This window comes from Gracilinanus agilis, chromosome 3 (assembly GCF_016433145.1).
Source record: "Gracilinanus agilis isolate LMUSP501 chromosome 3, AgileGrace, whole genome shotgun sequence".
Taxonomy (NCBI): domain Eukaryota; kingdom Metazoa; phylum Chordata; class Mammalia; order Didelphimorphia; family Didelphidae; genus Gracilinanus; species Gracilinanus agilis.
In genome coordinates, this window is record NC_058132.1 from 536,652,414 (window position 1) to 536,670,485 (window position 18,072).

Sequence of the window (18,072 nt, forward strand, 5' to 3'; positions counted from 1 at the left end):
CCGCACCTGCGCTCAAGATCCGAGTCCTTGCCTGCTCTCAGGATCTGTGTCTGGGTTTGAGTCTGTGCCCGCACTCTTGCCTGATCTCAGGGACTGTGTTCAAAGTCCAAGCATGTTCCTTAGCCTCTTGGGGTCTTAAGTCTTGCTGCTCTCAGAAACAGGCCCTCATGACCCCAGGTAGCTGCCAAGGACTTAATGTGTGCCCCATACTTGCTCTAACTCTTGTGCACGGGCTTTGGCCCTGTAGGGGTGTGGGGTTGGGGAAAGGGTTGCTCAGCTAGCATTTTAGTGAGAGATGTTTCACCCCTTTATAGCATGGAAATGCCCCGATTCGACATACCTCCAATGCTGTGCCCTGTTGTGGGGTCCCTTTGTTCCTCTGGATTTGTTTTTATGTCTTCTTGAGGAGTCCTGTATGTTTCTGTTAGGAGATGTTGAGCAGCTGCTTTTTACTCTGCTGCCATCTTAACCAGGAAGTCTTTTTTCCTTATTCTAATTCTCATTCACTTCAAAATAGACAGGGAGAGCAAAAGGGTCAATATGATTCATTTTCTGGTTGTTTTCTTTAAAAATCTTAGTAAATAAATATTTCCAACAAATCAAATGTATTAACTGTTCTCATTTTTCTTGTTTTTTTCTGAAAAGAATTTAAATTTGTCCATAGCATAAATAAAAAAGCCCCAAAATTAGAACAAAAGTTCCTAAGAGTTTTATACCAATTAAAATAATATTCTATAGCTTTATTCCTATTCTTTGCTTAGTGATAATTATTTGTTATACTATTCAATCAAGAATTCATCTAATGGAGAGTTTGTTGGAATCTCTCTCCTAGTAAGCCTAGAAACAATTTCAGGGATATATCCCTGTGTGAGCTGAAATATAGAGAAATGAGAACCTACTGACCCAGACTAGGCACACTGTCCAGCTAATTCTCTTTTTGGGAAAACCAGTCTGGCCCAGTTCAGAATAACTGTCCAGAGAAATCTCATTAGGAGTGAACTATGCTGGACTAGTTTCTGTTCAGCAATATCTCAAGAACCCTAAACCCTCAACGTTTTCCCTGGTATGTATCTCAACTGCATCAATTAAAAACCAAAAATATCTTATCGGCACTAGTTGCCAAGAAGTGAGAGCAAGTCACACAGTGACTTAGCTTGAGAGAAAGAACTAATCACCTTATAAACAATCTTAATCTTAGGCAAAGAATCTCAATATTAAACCATTTTACTTAATGCTTGCATAGTTTTAAAAATATATTACACATTACTAGGAAAAAGAGAAAAAACAAAAGTTCTGACCAACTACTATCCCTCCTTAAGTTTAAAATGAAACTCAGGAACTATGGCATTTTTAAAATTTATGACTATTTTGAAAGTTTGAGATTAGTAGAATTAAAAGAAAGGAAAAGAGATATGAGCAAATTTCAATCTGAATTTGAAACATACTCACAGGCTTGGAGTTTGGTTCAGACACAGGAGGAATCTCTGTTGTTGATTTCTCCTTTAAGAAGAGGTTGGGAGCAAATAAACCCCTATATGGGTACCCTGAAAGAAAGCCATTATTGGAGGTAGGAGCCCCAAAGGAATGGATTTCCTCTGGGTCCCTTTGTGGTCACCAAATTTCTGTAATTTCTAATAACAAGAAAGCAAATGATAAACAAGACCTCTAAACCATAAAGAAATAGCTTTATTCAGAGAGGACCCAGTCTCCAAACAAACCCAGACTTCTAGTCAAGAACAAAAGACCCCAAGAGACCTTCCAATATACCCCAAAGATTTAGACAATTTTATACCAGCACAAAATAATCCAAGGCAGTGATAAAAATAGAGACATATGGATTCACTGATGTAATCAAGAAATACTTCTCATTGGTAGAAGTTACTTGATAGACAAGGTGGCTAGTGGGGAAGCCTGAACCCTACTTTCTAAGCCTGATGATCTCAAGGATGACATATACTAACATGACTAGGATAAGAAGGAGATATCAACCCTTAAAGCAGATCAAAAGCCTGAGAATGTATAAGATGAAGGGGTGTCACGGCTTCTAACCAAGACAATAGCCTCTACGCTAATGAAGACCAAATCACAAAATGAAGACCATGATTGCTGAGGGTGCATGATATAGCAATTTTGAAGGCTAAAGCTAAAACTGGCCTATGATAATTGTGATTAAATATATTCAAGTAGTTATCTTTATTTAAAACTTATACTAAAATAATCACAACAGGCCTACTAAGATCATCACTAATGCTAATATTATTTAACTATCTTAGAATTACAATTATGATTATTCAAAGACAACTCCTAAAATTAAAGTCTAATCCTCATAAAAGGGGATAGATAATTTTTCTCTCACAGATATGAGGTGGTACCTGTAAGAAATTAGACAAGATATTAAAAGAGTTTAAGCAAGCCTACATTTGGAACTGACAGAGAAAACACAGAAGTGACCCAGAGACAATGACAATTGGCCTGAGGGCAATCAAGCTTGGGGCACAGTCGAGAAGGGAGGAGTGGATTTTGGGCTGCAGCACATTCAAAGCTAATCTGGAGAGTTTTCTGGGGACCTGCAGTGAAGACTAACCTTTCTAGTTGATCTCTATCAGTTCCTGAACCCAGTGGAGAACACTGAACATCAGTATTTTCACCTTTGGCCAGGTGGTCATCTAGACTTCTGTGGGCAATCGGTCCCTGGGCCGCTCAAATCTTGCCTTGGACATTGTCTTGCTATATTCCTTCTTTAGTTAGTAATAATTTTAGATATAGGAGCATTACTTGGGATTTGGGTCAGAGAAGCTGGGATTTGGTGGAACACAAGAATCTCTGTTGGCACCTAGCCCAGTCAAAGACTAAAGGGGGAATTTTAAGGAATCACCTACATCCCCTTTCCCTGACAATTTCAACATTCATTCCTCAACTTATTTGTTCTTGAATAAACCCTCTTGAGTTGCCATTTAGTCAGATCCCTGTAATTGAGCTGGGAGGGAGACAGAAAGTGTGGTTTGTGGGAGGAAGGAAAGCAGTTCTCCATTTTGAGACCAGATCCAGCTGGGGATTGGGGAGGTTTCTGTGGGTACTGCCCGGCACAAAAAGTTAGTTGGGGTCCCACTTCTTTCCCTTCATAGAGAACCCTTTCCTCTAACTACCTAACCTTGGAAAAAACATCTAGGGGAACCCCAAATTTCCTGAAACCGCATTTTTGTCTTCCTAGTAAGGAGGGGTGAGTGTGAAGAAGTATTGGCCCTTGTTCATTAACCAGGGGGTTACCATACCACAGCCCCATCACTCCCCACCACTCATTCACCCTCCCCTTCTTACATACCTCAGCATTGTTTTAATTTGCATTTTTCTAATTAGGAGGGATTTAGAATACTTTTTCATGTGCTTTTTGATAGTTTTGCTTTCTTCATCTGAAAACTGCCTATTCATGTCTATTATTTATAAGCTAGTTGATGATCAGGACTGGAGGCTATTGATCAAGTGAAAGCTGGAGATTTGCTCACTCCACTCCCTCTGGCCAGACCTGGCCACAGCCAAGCCAGAGAATAGGGAAGCTATTGATGCAGCTATACTGATGATCTTATTCTCTCACCTTTCTCACTATGCATGTTGGTGATGCACTAGCTCTCATAGTCTATCAGGAAATATTCAGAGTTATTCCAACCCTCTTCTTCATAGACTTCTCTTTGCCCTTCAACCACCCACTCAGATTTCCCAGTCCAGAGACTCCTGTCCAGAGATCTCCAGAGAGACTTCCTCAAAGTGGCTGTCAGGGGTATTTAAACCGTGAGGCCAATCTATGCTTGCCCCTGGCTCACAGCATCTGAGAACATTTCGAGTCTTCCAACTGCCATCCTTGTCATTCAAGGTGGCATCCATCACTTCCCAGATTATGAATATAACATGTCCCATGATCATTTGTCAACTGGGTAATGCTTGATTTTTTTTTTGTAAATTTGACTTAGTTCCTTATGTATTTGGGAAATTAAACCTTTGTTAGAGAGTTTTATTATAAAAATGTTTTCCCAGTTTGTTGCTTTCTTTCTAATTTTGGTTACATTGATTTGGTTTGTACAAAACCTTTTTAATTTGATATAATCAAAGTCATTCATTTTACATTTTGTAATGTTCTCTATCTCTTCCTTGGTCTTAAATTCCTTCCTTTCCACAGATCTGACAGGTAAACAATTCTATGTTCACCTAATTTATTTATGATTTCCCTCGTTGTCTTTTAAGTCATTTACCCTTTTTTGAATTTATCTTGGTATAGAGTGTAAGATAATTTTTATTATCTTATTATATTATCTAAACATAATTTTTCCCATGCTGTTTTCCAATTTTCCAAACTTTATAGTATAGCTCAACATCTGGTTAGGGAAGGAAATTATATTCTGTTACAGGATACTATAAACAATGAAGTTATATCACTACTAAACATTTATGCACCAAATGGCAAAGCATCTAGATTTTTTTTAAACCCTTGTACTTCGGTGTATTGTCTCATAGGTGGAAGATTGGTAAGGGTGGGCAATGGGGGTCAAGTGACTTGCCCAGGGTCACACAGCTGGGAAATGGCTGAGGCCAGGTTTGAACCTAGGACCTCCTGTCTCTAGGCCTGACTCTCACTCCACTGAGCTACCCAGCTGCCCCTAAAGCATCTAGATTTTTAAAGGAAAAATTAAAGGAGGTCAAGTAGGAAATACATTGTAAGACCATATTAGTGGGGCATCGCAACTTTCCCCTTTCAGAACTAAATAAATCATACCAAAAAATAAATTAAAAAGGAGTAAGGGAAGTGAATAAAATGTTAGAAAAATTAAAATTAATAGATATCTGGAGAAAAGTGAATAGGAATAAAAAGGAATATACCTTCTTCTTAGCAGTACATGGTACACATACAAAGCTTGATCTTGTACTAGGGCATAGAAACATTGCAAACAAATGAGAAAAACAAAAATAATAAATTCAATTTTTCAGATCTTAAGGCAATAAAAATTATACTTAAAAGGGTCCATGGAATGGAAAATATAAAATTAATTGGAAAAATAATCTAATTTTTCAAAACTGGTGGGTCAAAAAAGAAATCATAGAAACAATTGAGAACTTCATTAAAGGGAAGGACAATGAGGAAACATCATATCAAAACCTATGGAATACAGACAACACAGTACTCAGGGGGAAATTTATATCTCTGAGTGCTTATAGCAACAAAATTAAGAGAGAAGAGGTCAATGAATTGGACTTCCAAGTTAAAAAATAGAGAAAAGAAGAAATTAAAAATACTCAGTTAAAAACTAAATTGGAAATCCCAAAAAATTAAAGGAGAAAGTAATAAAATTGAAAGTAAAAAAAAAAACAACCCAAAACTATTGAACTAATTGAACAAAAATATTGAACTAAGACTAGGAGTTGATACTTTGAAAAAATAAAATAGATTAAGTCCTGGTTAATCTAAGAAATAAAAAATAAAGAAGAGGATCAAATTAAAAATATCAAAGATGAAAAGAGAGTTTTCACTTCTAATGAAGAAGAAATTAAAATAATCACTAACAACTATTTTGCCCAATTATATGGCAATAAATATGACAATCTAGGTCAAATGGGTGAATATTTACAAAAATATAAATTGCCTATATTAACAATAGAGGAAAAAGAATACTTAAATAATCCCATCTCAGAAATACAAATTGAATAAGCTATCAAGGAACTTCCTATGATAAAATCTGCAGGGCAAATAGATTCACAAGTGAATTCTATCAAACATTTAAAGAACAACTAATCCCAATACTATCTATATTACTTGACAAAATAAGCAAAGAAGGAGTCTTACCAAATTATTTTTATGACACAAATATGGTATTGATTCCAGGCTGACCAAAAACAGAGAAAGAAATATACAGACCAATCTTCTTAATGAACATAGATGCAAAAATCTTAAATAGAATACTAGCAAAAAACTCCAGCAAGTTATCACAAGGATTATCCACTATGACCAAGAGGGACTTATACCAGGAATGCAAAGATGGTTTAATATTAGGAAAACCATCCTCACAGCTAAACAAAAAATAATCATATGAACAGAGATCACATGATTATCTCAATAGATGTAGAAAAAGCCTTTGACAAAATACAACATCCATTCCTATCAAAAACACTACAAAGCATAGGAATAGAAGGGTCATTCCTCAAAATAATAAACAGTATAAATTTAAAATCATCAGTAAGTACCATCTGCAATGGGGACAAGTTAGATTCCTTCTCAATAAGATCAACAGTGAAATAAGGATGCCCATTATCACCTCTATTATTTAATATTGTAGTAGAAATACTAGCAGTAACAATTAGATAATAAAAGGAAACTGAAGGGATTAAAGTAGGCAATGAGGAAAATAAACTATCACTCTTTGCTGTTAAAGTGATTTTCTTAATCTCTCCCTCTGTCTAGCTTAAGAGAGGGAGAGGAGCGGGGTTCTTAGTGGATCAGAAAACTGACAGGTTCAGTGAGTAATGAACTAGAGCTGAAGATTCCCTTAACAAAGTGACCAGGACACTGAGGAGAGGAAGTAGGAATGGTTTTCTGGCAGGAAGGTGGTAAAATGGGGGTTGGTCAGAGAACAGATAAAGGAAGCAGTTGCTGAGGGAGGGGGTCTTTTCATTTCTAGGATCTGTAGAGAGCAGGAGGTCTGGTTCTCAGGCAAGGGGCTTCTGGCATTTGACTGGTGACAGATAGAGTAGATTAGGCACAGTGTCCTAAGAAGACAATTAGAGGCAGTATTAGGAAATTTTAGGTAGTTATTATGAATTATTTATTAGTGAGGCTTAGTTTAGGCAAATTTATAGGCTATAAGATTAATAATCTCTCTTTTTCTCTTTTCTATCTTTCTATGTGTACTTCTTTCTAAATGAAACAAAGTTTTTAATTAAACTGCTCTCCTTATTTTGTCAAACTCCTACATTTAACCCTTTCATTACTGATGATATGATGGTATACTTAAATAATTCTATAAAATCAACAAAAAGACTAGTGGAAATGATTAACAACTTTAACAAAGTTGCAGGGTATAAGATAAACCCACATAAATCACCAGAATATTGGTATATTTTAACCAAAACTCAGCAGTAGGAGTTAGAAAGAGAAATTCCATTTAAAATAATTCTAGACAATATAGAATATTTAGGAATTTATCTACCAAGACAAACACAGGAATTATATGAACACAATTACAAACCACTTTCCAAACAATTAAAACTAGATCAAAATAATAGGAAATACTTTAATTGCTCATTGGTAGGACAAGATTACATAACATGGAAATAGGTTTTGAACAACAATACATGTATTACCCAGTGGAATTGCTTGTTAGCTCCAGAAGGAGGGAGGTAAGAGGGGTGGGAAAACATGTAACCATGGAAATATATTATAAATTTAAAAAAAAACACTGATACTGGCTAAGAAATAGAAGGGTACATCTGTAGAACAGAAGAAACATGGAAGAAAAGCATTGGCAAAATATTTTAGTACTTTTCCATTTGAGAAAAGCATAGTTTCAGATATTTGGGATAAGAAATTACCATTTGGTAAACATTGCTGCAAGAACTGGAGGCTAGTTTGGCAGTAACTAGATATGGAACAATATATTATTCATTAAGATTACGTCAAAATGGTTCCACAATTGATAAAAATAGGATGTTTCATATTTAAATTAGAATAATGTAAATAAAAAGAAGAGAAACATATCTATAAGAATTACAGATAGGAGAGATATTTATAAATCTGCAAGAAATGGAGATCATTATGGAATTTTAAAATGTATAATATGTATAATTGTGAGTATGCTTAATTGAAATGTTTCTGTATAAATTTTAAAAAATGTTGCCAAGATTTGGAGGAAACTAGATAATTGGGAAAAATCTTTAAACAGTCTCACAGAAAGAAATTTCATATATAAAAAATAGAGAACTTTTAAAAATTAATAAGAATGAGATCCATCATCCAAATGATAATTAGAGAAGAGATGTAAACAGACAATTTTCAGATGAAGAAATCAAAACCACAGACAGTTTTATGGAAATATGTTATAAATCACTATTTAGTAAAATGCAAAGCAAAACAATTTTGAGATATCATTCATAGACTAAAATGACAACAGGGCAAAGTGAAAAATTTTGAGAACTGGAAAAATTGGGACACTAATACACTGTTGGTGTTATGAAGTGATCCAACCATTTTAGCAAGCAATTTGGATTAAACTCAGAGGATTAAAAATTGTGTATATCCTTAGATCAGCAATATTATTTCTCAGTTGGTTTAACCAGAAGAATAGGGGAAAAGGAAAGCAACCCATATGTTTCAAGGTATTTATAGCAGCTTTTTTTTTGTGGTGGCAAAGAATTGGAAATTGAGGAGATGCTCATGACTTGGGGAAATGGATAGACAAATTGTGGCATATTATTCTAATGGAATACTACTGAGCCACAAGAAACTATGATCAGGCTATTTTATCAAATGGAAAGAAATGCATGGCAAAATTATCAGTGAAATGATTAGAACTAAAAAAATAATTTGAAGCTATAGAATTAAATATAGGATTATACCTACAGGGAATCAAATAAAAGATGAAATAATGAAAGTCTTAATTTGTATGAACATGTAGGTCTTTGGGACAATAACTTCTGTGATATAAAAAAGGTGAAGAGGGTTGGAATAATGGTGTAACAGATTTATTATGTAGAAGTGAAGAAAAGTATGCTAAATATAATAGAGATTTGTATTTAATATGAGTACATTTTTTTTATTTTTGCATGAAAATGCTTGTTTTATTTGGTTTTGGAAAATCTGGAAAAAAACAATGTTATGGGAAAGTGGGACATATCTTAGAAACCTCAGTATTATGATTGTTAATTTGTTATAGTAATGCCCTCTATCTGTTTTCTACCTGTGCCATAGGCTCTTATGAGTACATCTTGTGTTATTATCTTGAATAGTTGTACAGGAATTAGTCACTCAATTACTCACATTTGTAAAACCTATATATGAATTTTATCACAGTCATATTTTATGGTTTTCCTGAATAAATTCATGAATTACAGAGAATAATTTTTTGATCATACTTTAAGTTAGTAACTGAGAGAATTTATTTTTCAAATACTGCATTAATTTTGATATACTAGGGAGAACTACTGTGTATTCCTGTGTCTGGTATAGATTCATAGATCCCACCTGTTCTGCTTCATTTTGCATTTTCTTTGTCCTTGTGAATCCTAAGGGTTGTCTTATCTTTTTTTTTAACATAATTTGTTTAATAGATGAAAGAAACAAGAATTCTTTCCCTACAGGTGTGATTTGTCTACCTGTGTTGATATGGAGGGGTGGATAGTTTGACCACTTCTTAATTAGATATCACCAATTAAAGATGTCTTGGGATATTCAAAAGAGAGAGCAAAAAATGAACTCCTAAAATCTATTTATTAGACATCCTGATCCAGTTCAGGTCATCCTGGTCCCTGAGAGAGCCCTGTAGACTTAAAAACTTAATCAGTTATGATGCTAGCCTAACAAATAAGCCTGATAAAATCAATATACTTACATTCTCACCCACAAATCAGTCTCCTGAGATAATTTTAATTCTAACATATCTCCATGAGAACTAAGAGCCTGGAGGCCTTAGAACATAAGTAGAGATATAATTTTATCTACCTTCAAAGACTAGTTGGAAAATATTTTTAATCAGAGGACTTTTCAGAAATTTGTTATAAATTTATTTTGCACTTTGTCTAGCTTTCTTACATATATATTGTGCCTATGAGAACATTTTAAACAATTTTAAACATTTTAAACAATTTTAAACAATTTTAAACATGTATGTATGTATATATGTACACACCTACATATAAATAGATATCTTAACAAATCAATAAAAATATTTCTTAAACATCTAATATGTGTCACACATCCATTATTACTGAGAATTAAAAAGACAAAAAAAGAAACAACCCTTGATTTCAAAGGGCTTACATCCAATGAAGAAGACATTATATATATTAAAGGAGAGAATAAATCCAAAGTACAAGGCACATTAGGATAGAGGATATTAGCAATTTTGTAGTATGAAATGACTTCCTAAACAAAGAGGTATTTTGACATCATGTTGAAGGATCAGATTCTATAATACCCTATTGAAAAGACAATGCTATGTAGGCACAAGGTAGTCATTGAGAAAGCATAGAAACAGTGAATGGATTTCCTTATGTGAGAAACAGAGAAGATTGCTTGGTTTGGACTATAGGTTATAGGAAAGAAATCAGTATAAATTGATAGTTTAAAAAAAGTTGAGGTCCAGTTTTGAATGTCTTTAGATGTCAAACAGAGGAAATTATATTAAATCCTAGGATCAATAAAGAGTCATTGTAGTTTATTAAATAAGAAGGATACATAGTTAGGAAAATACTGAGGAAAATACTTTTCAGGTATATGAAGAATTAATTATATTGGGCATAGACTTATGGCAAGAATGTCAATTGAGAGGTAACTGTATTAGTATTGAATGAGATATGATTGTACTTGGAATTAAGGTGGTTGGTTGTCTTAGTAGAAAGAAAGATCAAAATGTGAGAGAGATGAAAAATGACAAGATTTGATAACTGAATGGATATATGAATAAAATATTGTGAGAAATTAATTATAATAGTGAAATTAAGAATCTAGAGGAATAGAAGAATGATGGTGTTCTTGAGAGATAGAGGTAATTTTGGTGTAGAGAATTGATTTTGGGAATAAATGATGAGTATGGTATGTATTGCTTATTGCATGTCTTAGTGTTATCCAGTTTGAAATGTCCTAGTCAGTTGGTAATAAAGGACCAAAGCTCAGGAGAAAGGCTATGATCAGGTATATTTTTGTGAATAATTTCTACATAGATAATAAATCCATGGGAGCTGATTAAGTCACAAAAAAAGAAAATGTGGAAAGAAAAAAAATTGCCTTTGGACAAAGTTTTCACCCGCACACACTTTTGGGATCTTCTGTGGATAATGAACCAGCAAAGTAGATTGAGGAATAGTAAAATAGGTAATAAATAAAATGAATAAGAGAATAATCTCGTGTTATACACCTGTATAGCTGTATGATCCTGGGTAGGTCATGTCATCTCTATCAGCTTCAATTTTTCATTTGTAAAATAAAAAAGGTGAAATTGATGACCTCTGAAATCCCTCCTAGCTCTAAATATATTATCTTGTATAGTTATCCAAGGATTCTGAGAAAACAGATATTAGAGAATGTCCTGGAAGTATAAGTAGACAACAGGGCCTAATTCATCTGATAGATCAAAAAGCAAGAGGACTAAGGAAAAGACTATTGGGTTTTGGCAATTAGTGAGTAGGTTATTTTGGGAGCAACCATTTCAGTTGAGTGATGAGGTTAGAAGTCAGAATACAAAAGCTGAGTCATGAGCAGGAGAGGAAGTAGGTTCATATCTTATATAACACATAAATACATAAAGAAAAGCACATATCTAATCTTTTACATACAATTTATGAGTGTGTGTATACATATATGATACAAATAAATATATAGATGTATAGAAATATATGTGTGTGTATCTTTGCATCTATATGTAAACACACATTCCAGCAAAACTTTTAAAATTGCATTTACTGGTATATTTACTGTATTTATTTGCTCTTATCTTTCATTACCAGAAAACTGAATAAAAGAGAGAGGCATATGGAATTCTCAAAGCATTACAATTAATTGCATAGTTTCTATCCTTTATTTACCTTGTTTTCCAAAGAAAGCACCTGTTAGAACTTTGTAATTATCCTCCTCTATAAATCAGCTATTTCAGTCTCTAATTATATTTTTATTTTTTTTATTTGTGATTTTTAAGTTTCCAAATTGGATTGGTAGTGTATTAACTTCACAAAGTTTGTAAATTCACTGAGAAGAAACTAGAAGTATGTTTTTTAAGATTCAACTAAATATTTGAAAGAGTTATTTTGATTTTTTCCCAAGAAAGAATTAGACTCAATTCTCCATCTTCTTAGCACTAGATTATATCATCTTGTACACGTCAGTTTCAATTCAATAGTTTGCTTTTCTTAAAAGTTCTAATCTGTCTTGTCCCAGTGAATTAAATAGTTTCTTATATGACCCATTTCTGCAAAACAGCTGAACTCAACTTTTATTGCCTCTGAATTTTCTTAGTGAGATTCATCTAAGCACTTGATACAAATGTAGGTGATTTACTTTAATGAAATTTTTTTAAAAGGGAGTTATAAAAAGGAGTCTGCTTTTAATGAATGAAATGGTAAAATATAAAAAATGTTTCAAAGATAGCTGGAGGCAGCAAGCAAATGATTCAGAATCAAATATAGCCAACTATTAAAGCTTCTTGGTAAAGTTAATGATGAAAATATTCTGTCAACCATTAGGTTTTGTTTTTTGGCTGCATTTTATTAAAGAATTCCATATACCTGTGCAGAGCCAAAAAAACTGATACTATGTAGAATTTAGGACTTCAAATTTTAGGTGAAAATTTATATTGCATTTTACTTAAAAAGAGTTAACTATGAGTGGTGGAGTCAAGATGGTGTTTTAGGAAGAGCAAAATTGGAAGCCGCTCTGACTATCCTTCCATAGAAATCTTTAAAAAGGGGTTTAAGAAAGACAGAAATTCAATTCAAACCAAAAAACAAAATAGAATCATGGAACTATCCTGTTGAACACAACTTGAAAGGCAGGAAGAGAGGTTTTATTTTCACAGTATAAGGGAAAGATGAGAAATAAGACTGGGCTAGGCAAACCCTCCTCTCCCAACTACTATGATTAAATATGGACTGACTGTGGGATTCAGGAGAGGGGCCTGCACTTCAGATCCACCATGTGAGGTCTAAGGCTCTGACAGCTACCAGCAGGGATGAACTTGGGGAGGGGGTATCTGCTGGGCATCTTAGGGCTCCTTAGCATCTAGCTCTGTTAAAGATTCAGCTCTAGGGCAGGTCAGCTCAGTACATATAGGACAGGTCAGTATAATACAGTGTACCAGCAAAGGAGAGATAAGATTCAAAATTCCACTCTAGGGCAAAGAAGCTTAAAAACCCAGGTCCAGGAATCCAACGAATTAGCTAGATTACATTCTATGGAGGGGAGAAAGTAGCAAACAATAGAAGAAAAAGAAAGAGTAATGATTGAAAGCTTCTACATAGATAAACAGCAAAGAACAAAACTAACAGAGAATGAAGCAATCCAAGGAACTTCAAACAAAACCTCAAAAACTACAGGGAATTGAATTCAGCTCAAAAAAGAAATTAGAAAATCAAATAAGACAGGTTGAAAAAAATGAGAAAAGGAAAACAATAGCTTAAAAAGCAAAATAGGTTATCTGGAAATAGAGACACAAGAATTAAAACAAGAAAACATTCTTCTAAAAGCCAGAATTGACCAACTGGAAAATGAGACAAAATAATCAAAGGAGGAAAAGAATGTCTTGAAAAAAAAGAATAGATCAAGTGTAAAACGAAGATCAAAAGGTAATAGAAGAAATTCAGTCTTTAAAAATTAGCATTGGACAATTAGAAGCTAATGACATCCTGAGACTTTAAGAAACAATTAAAATAAAAAGTGAAAAAAAAGAAGAAAATATGAAATATCATATTGAAAAAACAACTGACATAGAAAATAGATCCAGGAGGGACAATTTAAGAATTATTGGACTACCAAAAAGTCAAGACAAAAAAAAATGCCTAGACATCATACTATAGGAAATTATCCAAGGAACTGCCCTGATATTCTTGACAAAGAGAGTAAAATAAAGATTGAAAACATCCATACATTACCTTCTGAATTAAATCCCAAATGACAGTTCCCACGAATGTTATTGCCAATTTCAAGAGCTCCCAAAACAAGGAAAAAATACTACAGGTATCCAGAAAGAAACAATTCAAATATCATGCAACCTCATTCTCTATCACACAGGTTATGACAGCTTCCACATTTAAGAATTGGAAGTCTTAGAACTGGGTATTCAGGAAGGCAAGGATCTAGGTTTACAATCAAGAATCAAGTATCCAGCAAAACTAATTATATTATTTTAGGGAAAAGTATGATCATTTAATAAAATAGAAAATTTCCAAGCATTCCTGAAGAAAATTCAAGACTGAATCCAAAAAGTTTATGCTCAAATACAAAACTCAAGAGGATCATGAAAAAGTAAATAACAGGGGGCAGCTGGGTAGCTCAGTGGATTGACAGCCAGGCCTAGAGACAGGAGGTCCTAGGTTCAAATCCTGCCTCAGACACTTCCCAGCTGTGTGACCCTGGGCAAGTCACTTGACCCCCATTGCCTACCCTTACCACTCTTCCACCTATAAGTCAATACACAGAAGTTAAGGGTTTAAAATAAAAAAAAATTAAAAAAAAGTAAATAACAATTTTGCCACATCCCCTCCAACATTAATTATTTTCCTTTACTGTCATATTGACCAATTTGCTAGGTGTGTGGTGGTTCCTCAGAGTTGTTTTGATTTTTATTTCTATAATCATGAAGGATTTAAAACATTTTTTCATGTGATTATTGATAATTTTGATTTCTTCATCTAGAAAATGCCTATTCGTGTCCCTTGAGCATTTGTCAATTGGTAAAGTTAAGCTGTACTTTTATTAAAATTGCCTCAGAGATGGAAGAACAGCCAGATTCAATGTGTATGGACATATGTCTTACCCTATAGAGAACTTGAAGGGAAATAAGAAACAGCGTGTTGAGGAAGGGAGTAATACAAGAGATGGAGAGGATGGGGAACATGATTAAATGGTCCTATAGTAAGAGGGGAATAAGAAGGGAGGTTGTTGTAAGAGGAGTAATATAAGGAAGGGAGAAGAAGGTAGATTGACTAAAAGTAAAACACTGAAGGGTAGGGAAAGAATGAAAGGAGAAAGGTTAGGATTAAAGGAGGAAGTCAAAATGGAGGGGAATACACTGATAGTTATCATAACAGTGATTATAAGTGAGATAAAGTCACCGATAAAATGGAAGCAGATTTCCGAATTGGCTAAAAACCAGAATTCTATCATACGTTGTTTAAAAGAAACACAGGAGGCAGATAGACATGCACAGGGTAAGGTAAGAGTCTGGAGCAGAATCCATTGGTCTGCAACTGAGACCAAGAAGGCAGGAGTAGCAGCAATCATAATTTCAGACAAATGATAGATTCAAAGAGATGTTAGGGTCTGACCCAGTTAGAAAAGAAGTATGAATAAATGTTGGGCTCTGACCCAGGAAGAAAGAAGCCACAAATAATTCTCACAGAAAATATCTGTGTTCTCTTTAAAACTAAAGCCTTGTTTGACTTAGGGTGCAAGTTTCTTATTTGGGAAATGTTCAAGGCTCATTCTGGATTGTTTTTGTATGCCTGTAGAGATGTTTATGTTCTGTTCCTGGGAAAGCTTTAGACCTTTTGCACCAGTCCTACATAAACAAAAATTCTTTATGTCATCTTGCAGACAGATGACTTACCAATATATGTATATCTTGAAGTATGGGCCTAATTTGCTTAATAAAAGTCTCTCATTGTAAAAGCTAGTCTCATCTATAATAAATTGAGCAATGTGAAGCTTTCCAGTCTGGCTCTACCTTACTGATTCATTCACTTCAGCATTTTTGACCCTAATAACCAGATATGGTATTAGTCAAAATATATTGAATTAAAAGAGATTAGGAAGGGAATTACATCTTGGTAAAAGAGAGTATGAATAATGAAGAAATATAAACACTCAAAATCTAAGCACCAAATGGTATACCATCCAGATTTTTAAAAGAAAACTAAAGGAGTTTAAGGAGGAAATAGACAGTAAAACCATACTAGTGGAAGACCTCAACCTTCTCTTATCAGAACTAGACAAATTGATCCAAAAAATAAATAAAAAAGAAGTAAGTGAAGTGAATGAAATGTTAGAAAAATTAGAGTAAATAGATATTTGAAGAAAATTAAATAGGGATAAAAAGGAATATGTCTGCTTTTCAGTAGCACATGGTACATATTGTGGAATCCATATTCTTAATTCTACATCCAGACTTCGTTTATAAAAAGATTAACCATATACTATGGCATTGCAAACAAATGCAATGAAGCAGAAATAAAAGCAACTTTTTCACATACTAATGGGATAAAATTTTAATTAATAAGGGCTTATGGAGAGGCAAATATAAAATGAATTAAAAACTAAATAATCTAATTATTGATAACTGATGGATCAAAGAACAAATAAAAGAAACAATTACTGATTACACTGAAGAGAGTGACAATGAAGAAGCCACCTATCAAAATCTATGGGATGCAGCCAAAGCAGTACTCAGGAGAAAATTAATAACCCTGAGTGCTTATATCAACAAAATAGAGAGGGAGTAGATCAGTGAAATGGGAATGCAACCAAAAAAAATCTTGAAAAAGAACACATTTTAGATACCCAGATGAACCCTAATTTAGAAATCTTAAAAATTAAAGGAGAACTTAATAAAATTGGAAGTAAACAATTATTGAACTAATAAATAAAAGTAAAAGCTGGTTCTTTCAAAAAACATGAAATAGACTTCCCAGTTAAGATGGCAGCAGAGTAAAAAGCAGCTGCTTAACCTCTCCTAACCCACACATATAGGACTACCGAAGAAGACATAAAAACAAATCCAGAAGAATGAAGGGACCCTACAACAGGGCTCAGCATTGAAGGTACATGGTATCTGGGCATTTCCATGCAAGAAGGGAGTGAAATAACTCTCACTAAAACGCGAGGTGAGCAACCCCCTGCCCCCCACACCACCTACAGTGCCAAAACCAGCACAAAAGAGTTAGAGCAAGTTTGGGGCACACATTAAGTCATTGGCAGCTTACCAGAGACTGTTCCTGATTGCGGCAAAACTTAAGACCCCGATAGGCTAAAGAAGGCGCGGACTTCGAACACAGGCCTTGAGAGCAGGTGCAGGTGAAGGCACGGACACAAGGGCAGATCCTGAGGGCAGACATAGACCTTGAGTGGGGACCCAGTGCAGAGGGGTGCTTGACTGTGGAAGCAGTGCCCTGAGGCTGTTAAAGGAGCTTCAGGCAGGAGAACAAGCAAGGGGACCACCAGGAGGCTTGACCTTGAGAACAACTAGACCTGAGACTTCAGGAGCCATAAGAACACAGACAGATCCTGGGCATGAGCATAAAGCCAAGAGGGAGCTGGGCTAACAAAAGCACGTCAGAATCAAGACCACAGAAGAGAAAGATCAAGAAGAAACCTTTAACACTCAACAACTTTTACACAGAAAAAATCCAGACAACAGAGCAAACAGCAGAGGAAAACAAACAAATAACCATATCCAAACATTCCCAAAACAATGAAAATGGGTCACAAGATCTTGAAGAGTTCAAATCTAGATTATGAGAAAGATGGAAGAGATTTGGCATGAAAATAACAGTTTAAAAGGCAGACTTTAGCAATTGGAAAGTGAGGCAAGTAAATCAAAGACCAGAAATGACCAGATTGAAAAGGAAAACCAAATGATTGTAGCCGAAAACCAGTCTCTAAAGGCTAGAATTGGGCAATTCGAAAAAGATGCCCCCAAATCAAAAGAATTGATTAGCAATTTGGAGACCAAAATCAAACAGATGGAAAACAGGACAGACCAAATCAAAAATGAAAAGCAAAAGCTTATAGCAGAAAACCAATCTCTAAATACAAGAATTGGGCAAGTAGAAGCCAATGATCTCTCAAGACAGCAAGAACAAATAAAACAAAGTCAAAAGACTGATAAAATAGGAGGAAACATGAAATATCTCAATGATAAATTTACAGATCAAGAAAACAGGTATAGAAGAGACAATCTGAAAATCATTGGTCTTCCTGAAAAAGCAGAAATTAATAGAAATTTGGAATCCATACTAAAAAATTATTCAGCAAAACTGCCCTGAAGTTCTACAACAAGACAGCAATATAGACATTGAAAAGATCTATAGATCATCTTCTACACTAGACCCTGAAAAAGACAACCCCCAGGAATATAATAGCCAAATTCAAGAGCTTCCAAGTAAAAGAAA